Source organism: Podarcis erhardii (assembly GCF_964252035.2).
Source record: "Podarcis erhardii genome assembly, chromosome: 3".
NCBI classification, from domain to species: Eukaryota; Metazoa; Chordata; class Lepidosauria; order Squamata; family Lacertidae; genus Podarcis; species Podarcis erhardii.
In genome coordinates, this window is record NC_138507.1 from 94,118,926 (window position 1) to 94,138,268 (window position 19,343).

The window sequence follows — 19,343 nt, forward strand, 5'->3', positions numbered from 1 at the left end:
AACATCGAGTGACAGAGAATACAAAAACAGGTTCAATTGTGCGGCGTATCGACTACATCTGTGGTATTAAAGAAGAAGTTGGTGCCGCTTTCCTCTTCATCACACTAAGAAGGAAGTTAGCTGTCATCTCAGTAATCCAACAATCAGAATCCTGCAGAAGAAGGGACACTATCCAAGGCTGGATTGGGAGATGAAGCTTGTTCATGAGAGGAGTTAGAAACCGAGATCTTTCATCTGTCCAGTTGGGACAGAAGAGCATTACATGTTCCATAGTCTCCAGAGCCGTTTCATTGCAGGTGCATGTTCTATTTGCGATGGAAACTCTGGAGTAACGACCCGACAAAACTGCTGTAGGAAAACAGTTGAGACGGGCACAGGTAAAGGCCCTTCGCTTAGCCTCCGAAGGAATTGTGAAGCAGTATAGAGGGATCCCTTCAGGGGGTGGAATAGCTAGGGCTAAGCCTGAACACGGCCCTCTTGCATGGGAAGCTGTGTTAGAGAAGTCGAGTTGCTGTAGCTTCTTTTTGATTGGAGGAAGGGCCGCCGGGCTAATACACTCTAAGTTAAAAGCAGTTTTGCGGTTCAAATTAAGAAGAGAGCGGAATTTGAGGTTAATTGTAGTTTTCCAAGGAGAATTATGAATATCTCTTAGGATCAGATTGGAGAAACCACCTCTAATTCGAGCATCTGATGCTAATAGGTGGGAGCTATAGGAAATGGCTCGACTCCATGCTCGTTTTTCAATTGAGGGCTGGGCGAACTCAAGTCGTAGGGCTGCACCTGAGACACATCTCGGGACGCCGGAAAGAGATCTCAGAAACATGTGAAGTGGGCAATCCAAGTTACCTGATATTGCTGTAGTCCATACTTCGCAGCCATATAATAATTTAGGGACAACTTTGGCATTAAATATTTGAATTGCTGCTGGAAGGTGTTTGCCGCCCTTCTGGTGATAAAATTGGACAATGGCATTAGAGGTCGTGGTTGCAGCAAGAGAGGCAGATTGTAGATGGGTGGTCCAGGAGAGATTATAAGTAAATATTAAGCCTAGATATTTAAAGGCTTTTACCTTTTCTAAGTAGCCACCTGTGATCTTAAGCGGCTCCAGCTTGAGTTTGCGGGAACGAGTGAAGTGGAGGACTTTTGATTTTTTATAATTAATATTAAGAGCTTCCGCCTTACAGTAGGCGATAAATGCATTAACTGCATTTGCTAGGTCCGCGGCTGTTCTGGATAAGATGACGGCATCATTTGCATAGAAAAGGGAAGCAACGGGGTGGCCAGCTAAGTGAGGAGGATACTTAGTTGCTAGCTTCAAAGGGGAAAGGGCATCATGAAGATAAAGATTAAACAGTAAAGGGGCCAAGAGACAACCTTGTCGGACGCCCCTGGCCGTTGGGAATGGAGTGGTAAGGGAGCCGTTGGGACCAATTCGGACGCGAGCTGTGGTGTTTGAATAAAGGGAAATAATTAGGGAGAGGAGGTGCGGATCAATTCCCAGATGGGCAAGTTTGGACCATAATCTCTGCCTAGGAATGGAATCAAAGGCGGCCTCCAGGTCCATGAAAGCGGCAAACAGGTGGCCTTGCCTTGGTGCAGTGTATTTACTGGCAAGGTGATAGAGAGTTAGACAGTGGTCCATGGTTGATGCTGACTTCCGGAAGCCAATCTGTTCTGGTGGTAGAATGTTCCTCTCGTGGACCCATGAAAGAAGTTCTTCCAGTAAAACAGCGGCAAATATTTTCCCCGGAATAGATAGTAAACTGATGGGACGATAGTTCCTAGGGATGTTTGGCTGGCCGCCTTTGAAAATCGGAACTATTGTAGCTTCTCTCCAGGAGTCGGGGATGTCTAGGGCGGAGGAGATAGCGGTGAATATAGGAGTCAGCTGTTCACTCCACCAAAGAGGATCAGTCAGGAAAAGGTCCAACGGGACCATGTCTGGGCCGGGGGCCTTATTCCTTCGCATGGACATTATGATGTTGAAGATGTGGGTTGAGGTAAAGTTTACTGAGGAGGTGGGACTAAGAGAACAGGAACAGAGGTCCAACGGGGATTGAAGGTGATCTGTAAGATGATTTGGAGAAGCAAAACTGGCTGAATAATAGGCAATCCATTCGTCAGCGGAAATCAGGGTAGCTGAATTGAATGGTGCCGAAGGCCTAACTAAGCGTCAAAAGGAGCGGGAGTCATGCCTCTCTACAGCCGAACGAAGAGTGGACCAAGCCTCAAGGATGTGTTGCTGTTTCTTGCAATGAATCTTGTTTCTGTATATCCTTTTAATATCTAAAAGCTCTGCACGGGTTTGGGGATCGTTGGAAAATTTGATGATTCTGACCATTTTCCTAATTTGCCTTCTTAGGGCTTTACATTCCTTGTCAAACCAAGGTGATTCAGAGAAGAAGCGTTGGTGGGTAGGCGAGGTGGTGGTTATGTAAGTTGTTGAAAAAGCATCAATTAATTTCCGGTATTGGTCAGCGGGCAGAATTGAGTCAGAGAGAACTGCAGGCATATCAAATGATTTTTGTATGTCCAGGGCAAGAGAGGAGCTGAGGCTTGTCCATTTCTTTGTTTTGTATACAGGGTGGAGATTTCATATCCATCTGATATAATATCTGCCCCTTCCTTCTTCTGTCTTACACTTTTTTTTACAAGTAAATCAGACTTGCAATTTGCTTGTTGGTAACCAACTAGGCTGTTTCCCCCCACCCTCACAAACTGGAATCAAAAGCATGAAACAATGGTTTCCACAAGAAAAGTTGCAGAGGAGACGAAAGATGGAAATAGAAGGAGTCTCACCTGCGAATCCTTGCTCTCTGAATTGCCTCAAAGAAGAACCACTAGAGTCCAAAATGTGTTGGCTCAATAAACCCCTTTCTTGTTTTGTTTTGCTTTTGTTTCCAATAGCTTCCCCCACTTCCCATTCTTGTTGGACTGAATTTTTGTATACACCTAATGGGAGACTTTAGCTGTAGGCCACAGCAAGTGTTACATCACAGTCCCTCATCTCCCAGTGAGAAATTTACTATGACCTACATTCTAGATGGTAGATAGAAGGCTGAGCTCCTCCTGAAATATACTGTGTCTGTGTGTGTGTGTGTGTGTGTGTGTGGATATAGATGCTGATGTGGTTCGGCATTTGTCTGCCTGGGCTCCTCTAAGACGTGCACTCACCATCCCTGGTGGTAACACACTATTCCCTTATGTGTAGAGGAAAGCTTGGGTGACCCCCTCCCTTATTCATCTTGAGAGTGACACATTTAGACATATGTCTGTTGAGATTACTCAGAGAAAGCACTCATCCACAGTTTCTTTAACTCAACGTCACCCCATCATGAGATAATTGCTTATGAGAGGAGTGCCAGTTTCCCTGTAATTTGTAACTCCCAGCTCATCCACTGCTTCCCATGCTGGCATTTGCGAGATCAACAAAGATGGTGTGATGTCATGAAAGTATTGCCACTTCCACTGAAGCAGCATCACAGATGAGTGGCACAAGAAAACAGAGAGTGAACAGTGATGAAATCTCTTTTAAAAACCTGTCATATTATTCCAGTCTTATTTTATTCTGTATGTCCTAATCTTGGACATCAGTAATATAATTTTCTCACCTAATTTTTGAAGGGAAGGTTACTTTTAATCAAGCAACCAAGCAAGCAAGCAAGCAAGCAAGCAAGCAAGCAAGCAAGCAAACAAACAAACAAACAGCAGGTGTGGTGCCTTCTAGATGTTTTGGACTACAAATCCCATCAGCCCCACCAACATGGTCAGTGGCACATGGAGGGCATTGATTACCCCTGCTGTATCACAGAATTGTAGAGTTGGAAGGGACCCCAAGAGTCATCTACTCCAACCCCCTGCAATGCAGGGATCTCAACTAAAGCAACTATGACAGGTGGTCATCCAACATCTGCTTAAAAACCTCCAAGGAAGGAGAGTCTACCACCTCCCCAGGAAGTCAGTTCCACTGTCAAACAGCTCTTACAGTCAGAAAGTTCTTCCTTCTGTTGAATCAGAATCTCCTTTCTTGTAACTTGAAGCCATTGGTTTGGGTCCTACCCTCTGGAGCAGGAGAAGACAAGCTTGCTCCATCTTCCATGTGACAGCCCTTGAGATATTTGAAGATGGCCATCACAGTTCCTCTCTGTATCCTCTTTTTCAGACTAAACATACCCAACTCCCTCAAACGTTCCTCATAAGGTTTGGTTTCCAGACTCTTTATCATCTTGGCCACCCTCCTCTGTACACATTCCAGCTTGTCAATATCCTTATTAAATTGTGGTGCCCAGAGCTGGATACAGGATTCCAGATGTGGTCTGATCAAGGCAGAATAGAGCAGTACTATGCCTTCCCTTGATCTAGACCTATACTTCTGCTGATGTAGCCTAGAATAGCATTAGCGGGTTTTGCTGTTGCATCACATTGTTGACTCATGTTGAGCTGGTGGTCTACTAAGGCCCCTAGAGCCGTTTCACATGTACTTCTGGCATGCCAGGTGTCCTAGTCAGACAGAGTGCATGTCCAACTACACTCAGATTTCCCATGCCAAGATAGCTCAGTTGGTTAGAGCATGGTGCTAGTAGTGCCAGGTTTACAGGTTTGATCCCTGTATGGGACAGTTGCATATTTCTGGGAACCCCAAGGGGAAGGCTCAGACCAAGGGACTGGTGGTGGGACAACAATGAGTGGTCAAAAGGAGAAGAGGGAGCAGACTGGGAGGAGGAGATGCCAAAAGTCGAAGAGGTAACAGGGTCTACTGAGCAGGAAGAGGCTGTGGCAGAGAGCAGCCCAGAAGCAGAGGCAGGAGGGGAGGGGTCAAGAGGCAGAATGTAGGCAGTCTGCTGAAGAAGCCAGGGAGTCTCCCCCCTTCTGCTGCAACCATCTCCCCTCCTCCCTGCTCTCCCTGAACACCCAGAGAAATGAAGAGGGCGGATCAAAGAGAGACAAGACGACAGAGCCTTAAGCTTATGGGGAAGGAACTGTAGGAGATTGCTGCTCAGAGATTGCTGGGAAGGTGGGGACCTTCAGCCCTTGCAACTGCCTCATTGGTCTCTTTGAATAAAGAGTTAACTTCACTGACATTGGGTGCTTTATCACTGACCTACTCCAGACTCTGGCTCCTGGCAATCAATGAAGCTATTCTCCCCAGTACCAGGTGTTCTGTCTGTGATATTGTCTCCCTTTGCCCTTAGGAGGCATATCCTTGACCCTTAGGAGTCAAAAAAGCATATCTGTTTTAGGGCTAAACCAGTTAACTTCAAATAACCCTGTCCATGTGAATGTTAGCTGCTGTTCTAATGCAGAGACCATGTAAGAAGCAGATGACCAAATAGGAATAGTAGAATTCTAGGGTTGGAAGGGATCCCAAGGGCCATCTAGCTGAACCCCCTGCAATGCAGGAAACACAGCAGGAATTAGGCAGTGCAGACATGGTCCTGAATAATAATAATAATATTAATAATAATAATAATAATAATAATAATAATAATAATAATTTATTTATACCCCGCCCTCCCCAGCCAAAACTGGGCTCAGAGCCGCTAACATCAGATATATAACATATTACCATAAAATCAAAGAATCAGTTAAAATGCATCCTAAAATCAAATCAGAATCAAAGTGAAATCCAATCAGATGGCAACCCTGCAAATTAGGGATGGGGACCTTAAATGCTCACCAGGCCTAACTGTTTATACTGATCTTATATGAGCCTGTGAGAAAAGTTGGGGGGTCACTGAAGATGAAATGAAGGCTCCGAGGTGGATGGTTTTTCAACCAAGAAGAGGAATGCTCTTGAAATTTTTCTTTCTTGGTCTACCAAATATGTGAATCTTCCCAATCTTCCCAATCAGCAATTAAAGTGGAAAACCCTGGCAAATTTGAATCGTAAGTGGAATCAATTAACTGCTTAATCAAAGTGTTATTCACTTAGCCGCATGCAAAATACCCTACATTTCCTGCACCATTAGGATTACTGGCTCAGAAGGAGAGTCTTTCTTCCCTATAAAACCACTCTTAACCAGCTGCCTCTTAAAGAAGTGGAAGTTTAAGATGAAAGGCTTCTCGAGTTTTTTGCTCCACTGAACACACACTGATAAATATAGTTTGCTTTGCAAGTGGTTGGAGTCCTTACTTCCATGGCAAGGCTTTAAAACCAGCTGGCAACACTTATCCTTCCAAGCCAAAGACGACACTTCTGAGTGAAGCAGAGAAGCCTGGAGTTTATAACCAGAGAGCTGAAATGGGTTCGTGCTTTTCACTCTTACCTGCTTCATCAGATCTTCCTGGCAAAGAAAGCCTTCTAATTAATATTTTCAAGAAACACAGTTTTATCTCTAGTGCTTCTTGGATTGAAGTGATTGGGCCATCATATGCCTGACCTTTTCAGAAATGTGTTGACATGTTCCAAAATAAACCTTGTGATGTAAAGATAATGCACTGGACAGCGCAGGAGATGCAAATGAACAAAATTGGGAGGGACATGGCAGCTTTTATTTGGCAAAGCTTCCAATATCGGTTTCTTCCTTATCCTACTCATTAATAGTGCTCTTGTTCACTCAATTTATCCTGCATGAACGTAAATCTATCACTGTGCTAACTCATAACACTTGATCTATTTGTCTTCATATCTACTCTTTGTGGTGCATGTCTATGCAGATAAAAAGCAGCAGTTCAACAGAACCTTTGCTATGTTTATGACTGGAAGAGAAATCCAGTTCAGTTCACATTTTGTGATGAACCTGCCGAACTTGCAGGTCATGAAATAATTTGCGAATCAAAATGCAGCAATCCTTTGAAATTTGCGCTTGTCTGAATTTTGCAACTCTTTAGCGAAGCAATGTGTACATAAAGGCCAATGTTAGGGGAGACGGCGCATAAAATACATATATTTATGAAAATAATATTTAAAAATGCGTCATATTTCTGTGATTGGTAGTTGTAACCTACCCTGGAATCTTGGGGTGAAGGGTGAGATGATTATGATGATATTGATATCTGACACTATTTGATAGCTGCAGTGTTTAATACTTGAGTGTGATTGACTTGCACGTGACTGTGTGGCTCCGGGAATAATAAAGTAAGTCAATTCAAACCTAGAAATGATGGGAGAGAGCTGGAGAGTCCTCATGGGTCATGAGGAGACCCTCCCTGGAGCCTGAAGAGGATTTCAGTGCGAACAGAGAAGAGGCTGGAGGTGCAGTGGGACTTTGTATAGGCTGCTCAGCCTTCTTGTCTCAGAACCTATTTTTGATCTGGATTGGAGAAAGAGCAGAAAAGAGGGCAGTTAAAGGGTGTTTAGAGGGTGCTCCACATTTACGTGATTTTCACAATTTATTTAACATGCAAAGGGAAAAGAAAACCATGCTGGTCTAATGAGAAGCGTCGAATCCAAAATCCACAGTAGGACAATACTTTTATTGTGAGTCATCAAAAAAGTCACAAAATAATGAGCAAGGTTTTACTCTGACTAGACAAGCAAAACAGTGGGGCGGGGGCCGACAAGAGCTAAAAACCGGGCATGCTGTTACACCTGTGAATTGAAACCGTCTTAAAATAGTTTCAAGGAGTTGTATAGACTTAATTAGATTAACCTCGGCCAGGTGCTAAGCAGTTTTTCGGCTTGGGCTGTTTCTTTGACAGGAATCGCCAAGTGACAGCTCCTGAGATTTTACATGGGGATGCCTGGCGCAATCCAAAGGGATATTGACATGTTTAATGCACTCAAAAGCCAAATCTTGACGAAAAGTTTCACATTCAAAATTAGGAAGGGTCTTCAAATTTGACAATTTGCATTCAAAAGTTTGAAGTCTTTGTGGGGGGCTGTGTGGAGTTGAATATTGATATAAGTTTGAGCATACTGCATTTTGAAGGCAGGTTTCTCCTGACAGGTGAAATTGTTCTCTTCATTTTATGTTTTTGATTCTGCTAGACTAAGATGGACTACCAGATTTTGATCTATTTTATGTGTTCCAGGACAGAGTCCTGATATAGAAAATAGATTCAGAAGCAGGCAAACTCCAGCTGAAATGAAGACCTCCTGCCAGCAATCCACTGGGAAATGAACCACGTTTGCCAAATCGTTCCACCAAAGCAAATGAATGATGTCTAAAAACTGATGAATCTGCTTGCTGTCTTCCATTTGTCTGCTCTTAAAACAGTGAAATACAAGCTGTTTATTAATGGTATGAAAACTGTATCAAGTAGAATATATTTAATTTGTTTTTCCACTTACAGCCAAACGTGCTTTATCTTCACATGACATCCTAGTTATTTATACCGAAATTCAGTAGCAATTAATCATACTGATGTAACGCATCACTACAAAGGGGGACTGGAACACATTTTCTGAATAATAAAATTTGTGATAATAAGCTATCAATTTGCAAGCAAATGTGTTTTTAACTCCTGTCTCACATGGTAAAACATGATGGGGGAATTGTTGACAAAATAATACAAAGAATTAAGTATGATTACAATGCTGGGACTTGATGACAGGAGCCCTGTGATCCTTGTATAAAGGGAGTTATAGAATTATTATTATTTCTATTAAATGAACAGGAAGTAGGAAGCACTTGCACTTCCTGTTCCCACCTCATTTGCATTTCATCTGAAACCACACTACATTTCCATGTGGAGAGCTTAGAACAAAGAAGGCACTACATCCAGGAGGTTCCTAGAAATTAAGTTGTCTGGTGTGTGTTTAAGAAACCGTGACTTAGAAACTACTTATATTTATTCTCCTATCTTTGCATCTTACATTAAAAATAACTAACATCCTCTATGGCAACGAATATGCAAACAAAATTTGCAAATATGATTTTTTAAAAAGCATTTTGAATTTAAATTTTATAGATCATGCACGCAATCTATGCAATATTCCAAGTTTAATTTATGAAGGCTATTGAAATGATTGGTTCTCTTCACCCAGGGAAATATTAGCTTTCTGTGCAATATACCCCCCCTCCAGAAAATCTACATCAATCAGATTTACAACACATTTCCATCAAAGCCGATGAATTTCAATGAGTTTGAGCAGGAGAACTGGAGGCACACACTCTGTTTGATTATTTCCTTAGAAAGACTGGCACCAAACTCTTAAGAGGGTGTTTGGGTTTACCAAGACCAGTACCCATGGGGATTTATCAGTGCAACAGAGCAGAGAACAATGTTATTCCAGGACTGTGGCAACATCGCCTTGATGATGTAGGAAGATGTATTAGCACGGAATTTTAGACCACAGCTGAAGTCCCAAGGCCTGTCTGTCACAGGGCCTCTTCACCTTCCCTCTAGGCCATGGGTAGGCAAACTAAGGCCCGGGGTCCAGATCCAGCCCAATTGCCTTCTAAATCCAGCCCACGGATGGTCCAGGAATCAGTGTGTTTTTAAATGAGTAGAATGTGTGCTTTTCTTTAAAATGCATCTCTGGGTTATTTGTGGGGCATAGGAATTTGTTCATTTCTCTCCCCCCCAAAAAATATAGTCCAGTCCCCCACAAGGTCTGAGGGACAGTGGACTGGCCTCCTGCTGAAAAAGTTTGCTGAACCCTGCTCTAGGCATAACTGATCTATTGGTTATTCGTTCTTCCCAAGGAATCTTGTGCACTGTGTGGTGTAGTGGTTAAGAGTGGTAGTCTCGTAATCTGGGGAACCGGGTTCGCGTCTCCGCTCCTCCACATGCAGCTGCTGGTGACCTTGGGCCAGTCACACTTCTCTGAAGTCTCTCAGCCCCACTCACCTCACAGAGTGTTTGTTGTGGGGGAGGAAGGGAAAGGAGAATGTTAGCCGCTTTGAGACTCCTTAGGGTAGTGATAAAGCGGGATATCAAATCCAAACTCCTCTTCTTCTTTTGTAGTTCTCTGAGGGAAATTAGAGATCTCTAAAAAGGTATAGCACCCTCACCAAACTATCATTCCCTTTAGGGGAGTCTGTGGCATTTGTAACCTATAACTCTTATCAAACCTATATATTGTTTTGAGTTTTTTTATTTCAGGGGTGGGGTGGGCGTGGTATGCCTGAATACTTTCTTATTCCCAAATCCAGCAAGGGTTAAAATCTAATGGATGATCCCGTTGTTGAAGTAGCCAGGCCAGCTTCCTGGTAATGGCCTTAAGTGTGTGTTATTAGTTTAAGAAATGAAGTCCCTCCGTGCTTCCCTGCATTATCGATCTGATAGTGAGAAAGACAAAAGCCATAGCTGAGTGTGCGAGAGAGCTGAGCTAGAAGCAGGAAGGAGGCAGAACCCTGAGAGTGATTTTTGCTTGAAACCAAGACTTGCAGCTATGAGAGAAGCAAGACCTTCTGGTGTGTTGTGAGCCCCTCCATTGTAGGCTCAGGTTGTATATATGTGTGTAAATAAACCATATATCCCGAAGACCCCACACAGTCTCCACTGTCCCTCATTCTAAGAAAATTGAACCCTGGGTAAGTTGCTGGAACCCCTAGAATCTTGCACCACTTAGGTGGCGCACAACAATATATTTGTAGCTCACATATATCCACTGTTGTGTTTCATGACACTGCAGGAGGAAGGGAAAGAGTTTACTAGGACTTTGCAGAGGTTTGAGAACTTCAGTTTGCTCCTAGGCTTGGATCAGGGTTGCCAACTTATCAAAGTTCCTGGTACTTGGGTGGAAGCAGGGGCAGGGCCTGATGTGCTGATGGGAGAAGCTTTCTTTGCTCATATAGCTTTTTACTGATGCATTTGACCTTGATGTCATTGTAAGTATGCCCCTGCATACTAGTTAGTTTTTTCTAGTAAAGTGATTTAAGCCTCAGCTTAGAGAACCAGGTCCTGTAAGTAGGGAAAGAATCACTGTAAAACTATGCCTATGGTTCCCATCTTACATAGCTAATTGACGGTATCAGAAGTCACTGTGAGATCAAGCAAAGATAACAAAGTTATGAAGAAACAATACCTAATACAGTGGTACCTCGGGTTAAGTACTTAATTCGTTCCGGAGGTCTGTTCTTAACTTGAAACTGTTCTTAACCTGAAGCACCACTTTAGCTAATGGGGCCTCCTGCTGCTGCCACGCTGCCGGAGCACAATTTCTGTTCTTATCCTGAAGCAAAGTGTTTAACCTGAAGCACTATTTCTGGGTTGGCGGAGTGTGTAACCTGAAGCGTATGTAACCTGAAGCATATGTATTCCGAGGTACCACTGTAATGGACTGTTCAAGTGTTCTGACAGGGAGAGTCTAGAGTTTTAAACCATCCAGAAATCTAGTCAGTCCCACCTTTATTGAAGGATGTTGCCACAGGCACCTTCCCCTCCATGCAATGAGAAGTTTGCCACACCCGGTTAGCCCAAATAAGCCACAACAGGCAAACACTGAGAAGAGATGCGGTTGCCTTAATTGTTTCAAGCACCTTGACTGCATTGCCAGGCCTGTAAAGCTGAAATGGATCGATAAAACCAGACTACATGGTGCACTGCCTTCTCAACAGGACCTGTCATAACCATGACATGTAAGTTGCTGCTGAGAGGAGTAATTTTATCCTCAAAGTGCCTAGCAAATCTGTCACAGTAGGCCTCTGGCGGCTGTAACACCTCATCCCTTGGTTTAAATGATAATAAACCTTTCCCCGCTTAGAAATGCTCTGCTGCGTGGCTACTTGAGGAGGCAATGAAAGCAGCAAAGTTACTCACCTTTTTGCCTTCACTGCCACGTAACAGACATGATTCTGTGCTCTAAGGTGTGTTCGGTCACCTTCGCTACAAGTCCTCCACCATTTGCACTCTAGCCATGAGAACATAAGAACATAAGAAAAGCTCTGCTGGATCAGGCCACCGGCTCATCTAGTCCAGCATCTTGTTCTCATGGTCACCAACCAGATGTCCATGGGAAGCTTGCAAACAGGTCCTGAGCACAACAGGATTCTTCCCTCCTGTGTTTTCCAGCAACTGATGTTCAGAAGGACACTGCCGAGGAGGTACTATTTATTTATTGCCTTCCACCCATATGTATCAATGAAAACAGCTAAAAAACAACCAGGGGGAAACCAACCAATATATTTAAAACAAAACACAATACAAAATATATGCTTATTTCAGAGACCTGGCAGAAGAAAAATGTCTTTATCCTCCCCTCCTCCCCCCCGGAAGGGCAGGTATTAGGGGCCTCTTGTATCTCAGCAGGAATGCTATTTCACAGGACAGGGACAGCCACACTAAAAGCCCTGCTCAGAGTTATTGCAGAGTGAGCTTCTGAGATCTTTGGCGCTAGAACCTTGCCACACGGTTTAGTATCCCTTGGTAGCCTAGCCTGAACCTTGTACCATAAATTTAACCCTTTTTAAAAAAAGCCATCCAAGTTGGTGGCCATCAGTACCTCTCGTAGTTTAACTATGCACTGGACTTTCTTTCATATGCCCTCTTCCAACATTTAGCTACAATGGACATCCTAATGGTCAGTTTGCATATCTTAGTACATTTTCCTATTCTACTTAATTCAAGGACGCGGGTGGCGCTGTGGGTAAAACCTCAGTGCCTAGGACTTGCCGATCGTATGGTCGGCGGTTCGAATCCCTGTGGCGGGGTGAGCTCCCATCTTTTGGTCCCAGCTCCTGCCAACCTAGCAGTTTGAAAGCACGCCTAAGTGCAAGTAGATAAATAGGTACCGCTTTATAGCGGGAAGGTAAACGGCGTTCCGTGTGCTGCGCTGGTGCAGGCTCGCCAGAGCAGCTTTGTCACGCTGGCCACGTGACCCGGAAGTGTCTCCGGACAGCGCTGGCTCCTAGCCTCTTAAGTGAGATGAGCGCACAACCCTAGAGTCTGTCAAGACTGGCCCGTACGGGCAGGGGTACCTTTACCTTTTACTTAATTCAAGAGGGTTCTGGAAGCTTCTGGAAGCTTTTTTGTGTGAAAGAAACAAGCAGAAGGTTCATGATGTTTGGGTTATTCCTTCAGAGAAGCTGAGTACAGCTAGTTTTGTTATCTCTTCTGTCAAGGTCATGCTGACTATAAAAGTAGGGCCAGAAGGAGCCTGGGCTTCACTTTCTCTTTCTATCTCTCTTCCTTCTGGTGTGGTGTTCTATATATAGTGTTAAGGTTTAGTCTTATTGTAAGTTATTGTAAGTTTAAGTTAAGTCTGCTGCAACTGGATTTCTTATGAACAGTACCAATCCTGAATGTACTGTATTGGATTTGTGACCATTTTGTCCATTTGCCTTCAGTAGCAGTAAAGCTCTGCTGGATGAAATACAATTGTCTCTGGTCTATTTTTGTGGAGAACCCTGCAATGTGTTTAAGTTTTCACTCTGCTAACTATACATTGGAATCTGCTCTGGGTCAATACTGAGTAGAATTTCAATGACACTAATGTCACGAGAGAGGGAGAAAAACTATTATCTGCCTTCTTTCTCTATACCATGAATAATTTGATGCACTTCTATCATGTCCCCTTTTACTTGATTTTTCATCTTATGGCCTGCTTCATTATCTACAGCAGAGGTGCCGAGTTGAGTAAAATATTGGTGGGGAGGGGGGCCAGGTAAGCCATTCCCCACATAATTGATCACATGACATGGTGCGCGCACACACTATTTGAATGGCTGGTTCCCTCAAATATTTTATGGGGGGATGAAGACCCCTGGGCCCCTAGGAGTTGGCTCCTATGAACTGCAGCCCCCCAAAATACCAAGGAGGAGCAAGAGCTCTTCAACATCAGAAGGCACAACATCTGACTGGTGGTTCAGATGCCTCCCATGTACTGTATTAGCTGTTGTGTCTAATTCAACACAAAGATGACCTACGTAACTTTTTAAAGAAAATATTTCCATCAACACATATCTGTGTGTAGCTTTTGTTTGCTTCATTGTCTCAGCAGCTGCAGACTTGATGTGAAATCTGCCTTGCACCTAGCATGCTGTAATCTAATTAAATATGCATAACACCACCTGCATTTGATCATAAGAATATTACAAAGTTGAGGCTTCAGAGCTTTTATTCTGTTTCATTTGTAGGATTAATAGCCCAGCTTTCACTGCTGCTACTTCCAGGGCAGCGAACAAATCATATAAAAAGAGTCAAGAAGAATAAAACCATATATCAAACAATAAAAACACAACAATAAAAGACATAAAACCACAGCAGTGGAACAAAAGCAATTTAAATCACAATTTCGGAAAGCATGGGAGAAGAAAGGCTTCACCTGGCATCACTAAGATATGAGTAAGCACCAGGTGAGTTTCCCAAGGGAAAGCACACCAAAGGTAGGAAGAGAGCACAAAGAACACCCTCTTTCCGGGTGGTCTGTGCACTGGAATGGGCTGAGTCCTGAACTGAATCAGGCTGAATTGGGGGGATCCAGGTGTCAGTCACATTGGATTGAGATAGTCCCAGATCACTACAGGTTTGGTTGCGTGACCCAGAGTGAGAGGCAAGCGTGCATGAGAAGGACAAACTGTGAAAAGGAGGAGCCTACATCTTTGCAAGAGAAGGTAGACTTAGGTGAATGTTTTTCCTGCTTAACTTTCCTTCTTCCACCAGGCTCCTCCTTCTCTTTCCTGCCCCCTGAAACAGCACCACACAAGATCTGGGAGGATTCAATCCTGCACAGTGCCAGTTGCTGCCCTTTGTGAGAGCCTTCCCTGCACATAGGCAAATCACTCACCAGTACGTTTCTGAGCACAATTCAGAGTGTTGGTGCTGACCTTTAAAGCCCTAAAAGGCCTCGGCCCACTGTACCTGAAAGAGCGTCTCCACCCCCATCGTGCAGCCCGGACACAGAGGCCTTATGGTGGTTTCCTCACTGCGAAAAGCGAAGTTACAGGGAGCCAGGCAGAGGGCCTTCTTGGTGATGGCGCCCACCCTGTGGAACGCCCTCCCATCAGATGTCACGGAAATAAACAACTACCTGACTTTTAGAAAACATCTGAAGGCAGCCCTGTTTAGGGAAATTTTAATGTTTGGTGTTTTATTCTGTTTTTAGTATTCTGTTGGTAGCCGCCCAGAGTGGCTGAGGAAACCCAGCGAGATGGGCGGAGTATAAATCAAATTAATAAATAAATTAATAATAATACAGTGGTACCTCAGGATGCGAATGGGATCTGTTCCGGAGCCCCATTCACATCCCGAACGGAACACAAGATGTGACGGTGCGTCTGCGTGTGCACGGGTCGCATTTTGCCACTACCGCGCATGCGCATGACGTCATTTTGAGCATCTGCGCATGCGCGAGCAGCGAACCCGGAAGTAATGCACTCCATTACATCTGGGTTGCCTCGGAGAGCAACTTGAACATGCTCAACCCGAAGCGCATTCAACTCGAGGTATGACTGTAATAATAATCGCCAAAGAATTGATGTTTTTGAATTAAGGTGCTGGAGGAGACTCTTGAGAGTCCCGTGGACTGCAAGAAGATCAAACCTATCCATTCTGAAGGAAATCAGCCCTGAGTGCTCACTGGAAGGACAGATCCTGAAGCAGAGGCTCCAATTCTTTGGCCACCTCATGAGAAGAGAAGACCCTGATGTTGGGAAAGATGGAGGGCACAAGGAGAAGGGGACGACAGAGGATGAGATGGCTGGACAGTATTCTTGAAGCTACCAACATGACTTTGACCAAACTGCGGGAGGCAGTGGAAGACAGGAGTGCCTGGCGTGCTCTGGTCCACGGGGTCACGAAGAGTCGGACACAACTAAATGACAACAACAACAATCCCATAGGATGAAATCATCCTACTTATTGACTGGTAAGTAGGAGAATTAGATCTTGTGTGGTGTCAGCGCAGGGAAACTGCTTGTGAAGCAACAACACCCCACAGGGTGGAATCTTCATGTTTGCAGGTAAGTGGAAGAATTCTGTCCTGCAGGGTGCTGGTTTCGCATGCATGGAAGCTGCTTGTGAAGGAGAAGCACTCTGCAGGATCGAACCCACCTGCTCTTTCAGCCTGGGAAGATGCAATGTCTCTTTCTTCCCTCGTCTGACCACATGCTGAAAACAGGGTTGTTTTTTTAAACCCTGTGCCCCAAATTGCTTTGGGGATGGATCCAGGGTGGGTGCTCCCCAGGTCAGCATAGGTCAGATCAACTTGACCTAGGGGCCAGACATTGGGGCCGTGGGGTGGGTTGTGGGGTCTGTGCACATCCCCACTTCCCAGTCATCACCTTCTGAGCTTTGAAGGTGGGGGAAACCCAAAGATGGGCCTCCGAGTATGAACTTACCATATTTTTCGCTCTATAAGACGCACCCGACCATAAGACACACCTAGTTTTAGAGGAGGAGAACAAGGAAAAAAAATTCTCTCCCTCTCTGCGCAGTGCCTCTCCAGCAAAGCGGGAGGAGAAATGGAAGGGGCTCTGTTTCTCCTCCCACTTTGATGAAGGGGCGCTACACAGCGATCCCTCTTTGTGTTCTGGCTTCTGGGATTGCCAAGTCTCTTCAGGGCAGGGGGAGCGTTCTTCCCGTTGCCCTGAAAAGGCTTCGCGTGGCTATCCCTGAAGCCAGGAGAGTGAGAGGGATCGGTGCGCACTGAGCACAACGGGAGGGATAGCTGCGCAGCCTGCATTCGCTCTATAAGATGCACACACATTTCCCCTTACTTTTTAGGAGGGGGAAAGTGCGTCTTATAGAGTGAAAAATGTGGTACCTCGGGATGTGAACGGGATCCGTTACTTCCGGGTTGCCGTGGAGCGCAACTCGAACGCACTCAACCCGAAGTACATTCAACTTGAGGTATGACTGTATATGGGACATCACAATCCTTCAGGCACTTAGATCCAACACTTTAATGGGTTTAAGGATTAGCACTGGCCCCAGACAAGCATATTAATGTTGCAAATTTTCTTCTAAACAGACTGAAAGAATAAAAGATTAAAAAAGAAGCAGAAGCAGATTAGAAGGAGTTGTTATATTGACTTCACTGTAATCCACTCCCATTGATTTCAGTGAGACTTAGGAACACCTAACTTTCCATGGACGGAAACAAATTAGATTAATTTTGCTGCGCAAACAGCTTGCAGATGATTGAATTCTGAGACATGTGAACACTCTTCTTGTTGTTGTCTTTAGCGGGCTCAGGATTAGTCCCTTTTCCCCAACAGACTTAAAACCAGCCTTTTAGTTCATGGTATACGTATTGACCTTGTCCCACACGAAAGATGACTGAGAACAAGAAGCGAAGCCATAAAGCAGATGGAATGTAGCATCCTCATCCATGCTGTGCAGTACTGATGGGAATCAGATGGTGCGTTCCCAGATCTGCTGTGAGTCCCGCATGCATTGGGCACTGTGCATACAGCTCTCAGCATCACATCAGGAACTGTGTGCATAGCCCCAGTGGCTGGAAGCAAGCAACCACTCAGAGGAAATGTGCTTGCAGCCCCCCTGCCTCTGCTCATAGATCTTCCTTGCTGTATTGGTGAAGCTTGGGAAAATGAGATTGTATCTACAGTAGACCTCTATTTAAAACATGACACTTATTTCAAATGATTAATGACAATGATCCAGTACCAATCTCCATTTGCTGAGCTGTTTGCCTTTCACATTTGTTCCTGGGACAGTTTCAAACACAGTTGTTTTTGATAAGCTCTCAGATTTCAACTCAACCTTCTTTTCCATATGGCCGCGCTACCATGATGAATGAAAAATGCAATTGTTTAAGTTGTTTGTCTTGGCAACTGTTCCTTTTCTCCATGAGATGAATGTCAGGCAAGAGAGGGCAGACTGAATTCCCAGATCAGAATGTTGTTCGCAGCTAAATTAAGGCTGTTATATTTCCATTCAAGTTTCACAACTGTGCTATCAGAAATCAATTTGTATTTCATAACTGGTTTATGTCTGGTGGTAGCAGATTTGCCACTCTTCTTTCTTACTGAGCAATTTTTTTTTCTAAACCCTGCATTTTTAGAACTCCTTTCTATCCGATAGCTAAAAGTTTCCACTTAGTGGATACAAGCTTTTCCAAACTGAAAGGTGGGTTGTCCTCTCTTTTTGTAGCATTTACACATTTCTGGTATGGATTTGATGCATGGTCTTGATATAAGATGGAAAGAAAAATTGCTTATCTGGTTTCAGTACATGAGAAAAACAGAATGGGCACAGTATGTTTATTATGGGAGATTACTGGGTTGTCTTTGCTCTTACTTTTATTATGTATTTTGTGTTTTATATGTAGGAATTTTATGTTGTGAACTCCCCCTGAGATCTACGGTATGCAAATTTAATAAATAATAGAGAAATAAATAGATAATAGTTTGATGCAGAAAAAGAATAATTATTGCATCAGGATCCTGATGCTGAGCACATTGTCTCTGCAGCAATTAACACATACTCTGTTTCAAAGATTACACCCCTTTTGGTGGATGTCCTCATTAACAATTGCTTCTTAATTAATATGCCAGTTCGCAGACTTTGAGGGTTTTTCTTTTCAGAGCAAATGCACTCTGTTTTGCCAGTTATTGTTTTATTTAATTATAACATTTTTATACTGCTCAATAACCTCTGGTAGGTTGACAATAACATGCTTGTGGGGAGTGGGGTGGAGCAAACACAATGGATATCTGGATTGGGCCCAACATGGTCTAAGTAGTTAAAGGTAGGAAGTTCTCCAAGTTGTGCTGAGAGAAGTTTTCTTCTTGCAACCCTTGCTTCAGCCAACTGGCAGTTCTCCTGGTTTTTTTTTAGGATGGATAACTTTGTAGAAATTGAGAAGGATAACTGCCATTGCATTAATATCCCCTACCTAGAGAAACCACTGACCTTGGTCCCACCTCTCTTGTCTTGAACCATCACCAAAGATGGAAGGATAAATGTGGGTGTTGATGCTCGTTCTCCAGGGACAGCAAGTGTTTGATTCTGGAGATTATGACAGCTAGTAATTATGCTCCATTAGTACGGTGTAGAAAATGGGGAGAAAAATGACCTGGCACAAGGGCAAACCATCGTGCTTCCTTCATAGATGCTGCATTTCTATTGACCCTTGACACCTCTGCCACATTTTGCTTCTCTTTTGCTTGCAGTATGTATTTAGCATCTCTTTAATATCACTAAGGGACGCGGGTGGCGCTGTGGGTAAAACCTCAGTGCCTAGGACTTGCCGATCGCATGGTCAGCGGTTCGAATCCCCGCGGCGGGGTGAGCTCCTGTCTTTTGGTCCCAGCTCCTGCCCACCTAGCAGTTCGAAAGCACCCTTAAGTGCAAGTAGATAAATAGGTACCGCTTTCTAGCGGGAAGGTAAACGGCGTTTCCGTGTGCTGAGCTGGTGCTGGCTCGCCAGAGCAGCTTTGTCACACTGGCCACGTGACCCGGAAGTGTCTCTGGACAGCGCTGGCCCCCGGCCTCTTAAGTGAGATGGGCGCACAACCCTAGAGTCGGACACGACTGGCCCGTACGGGCAGGGG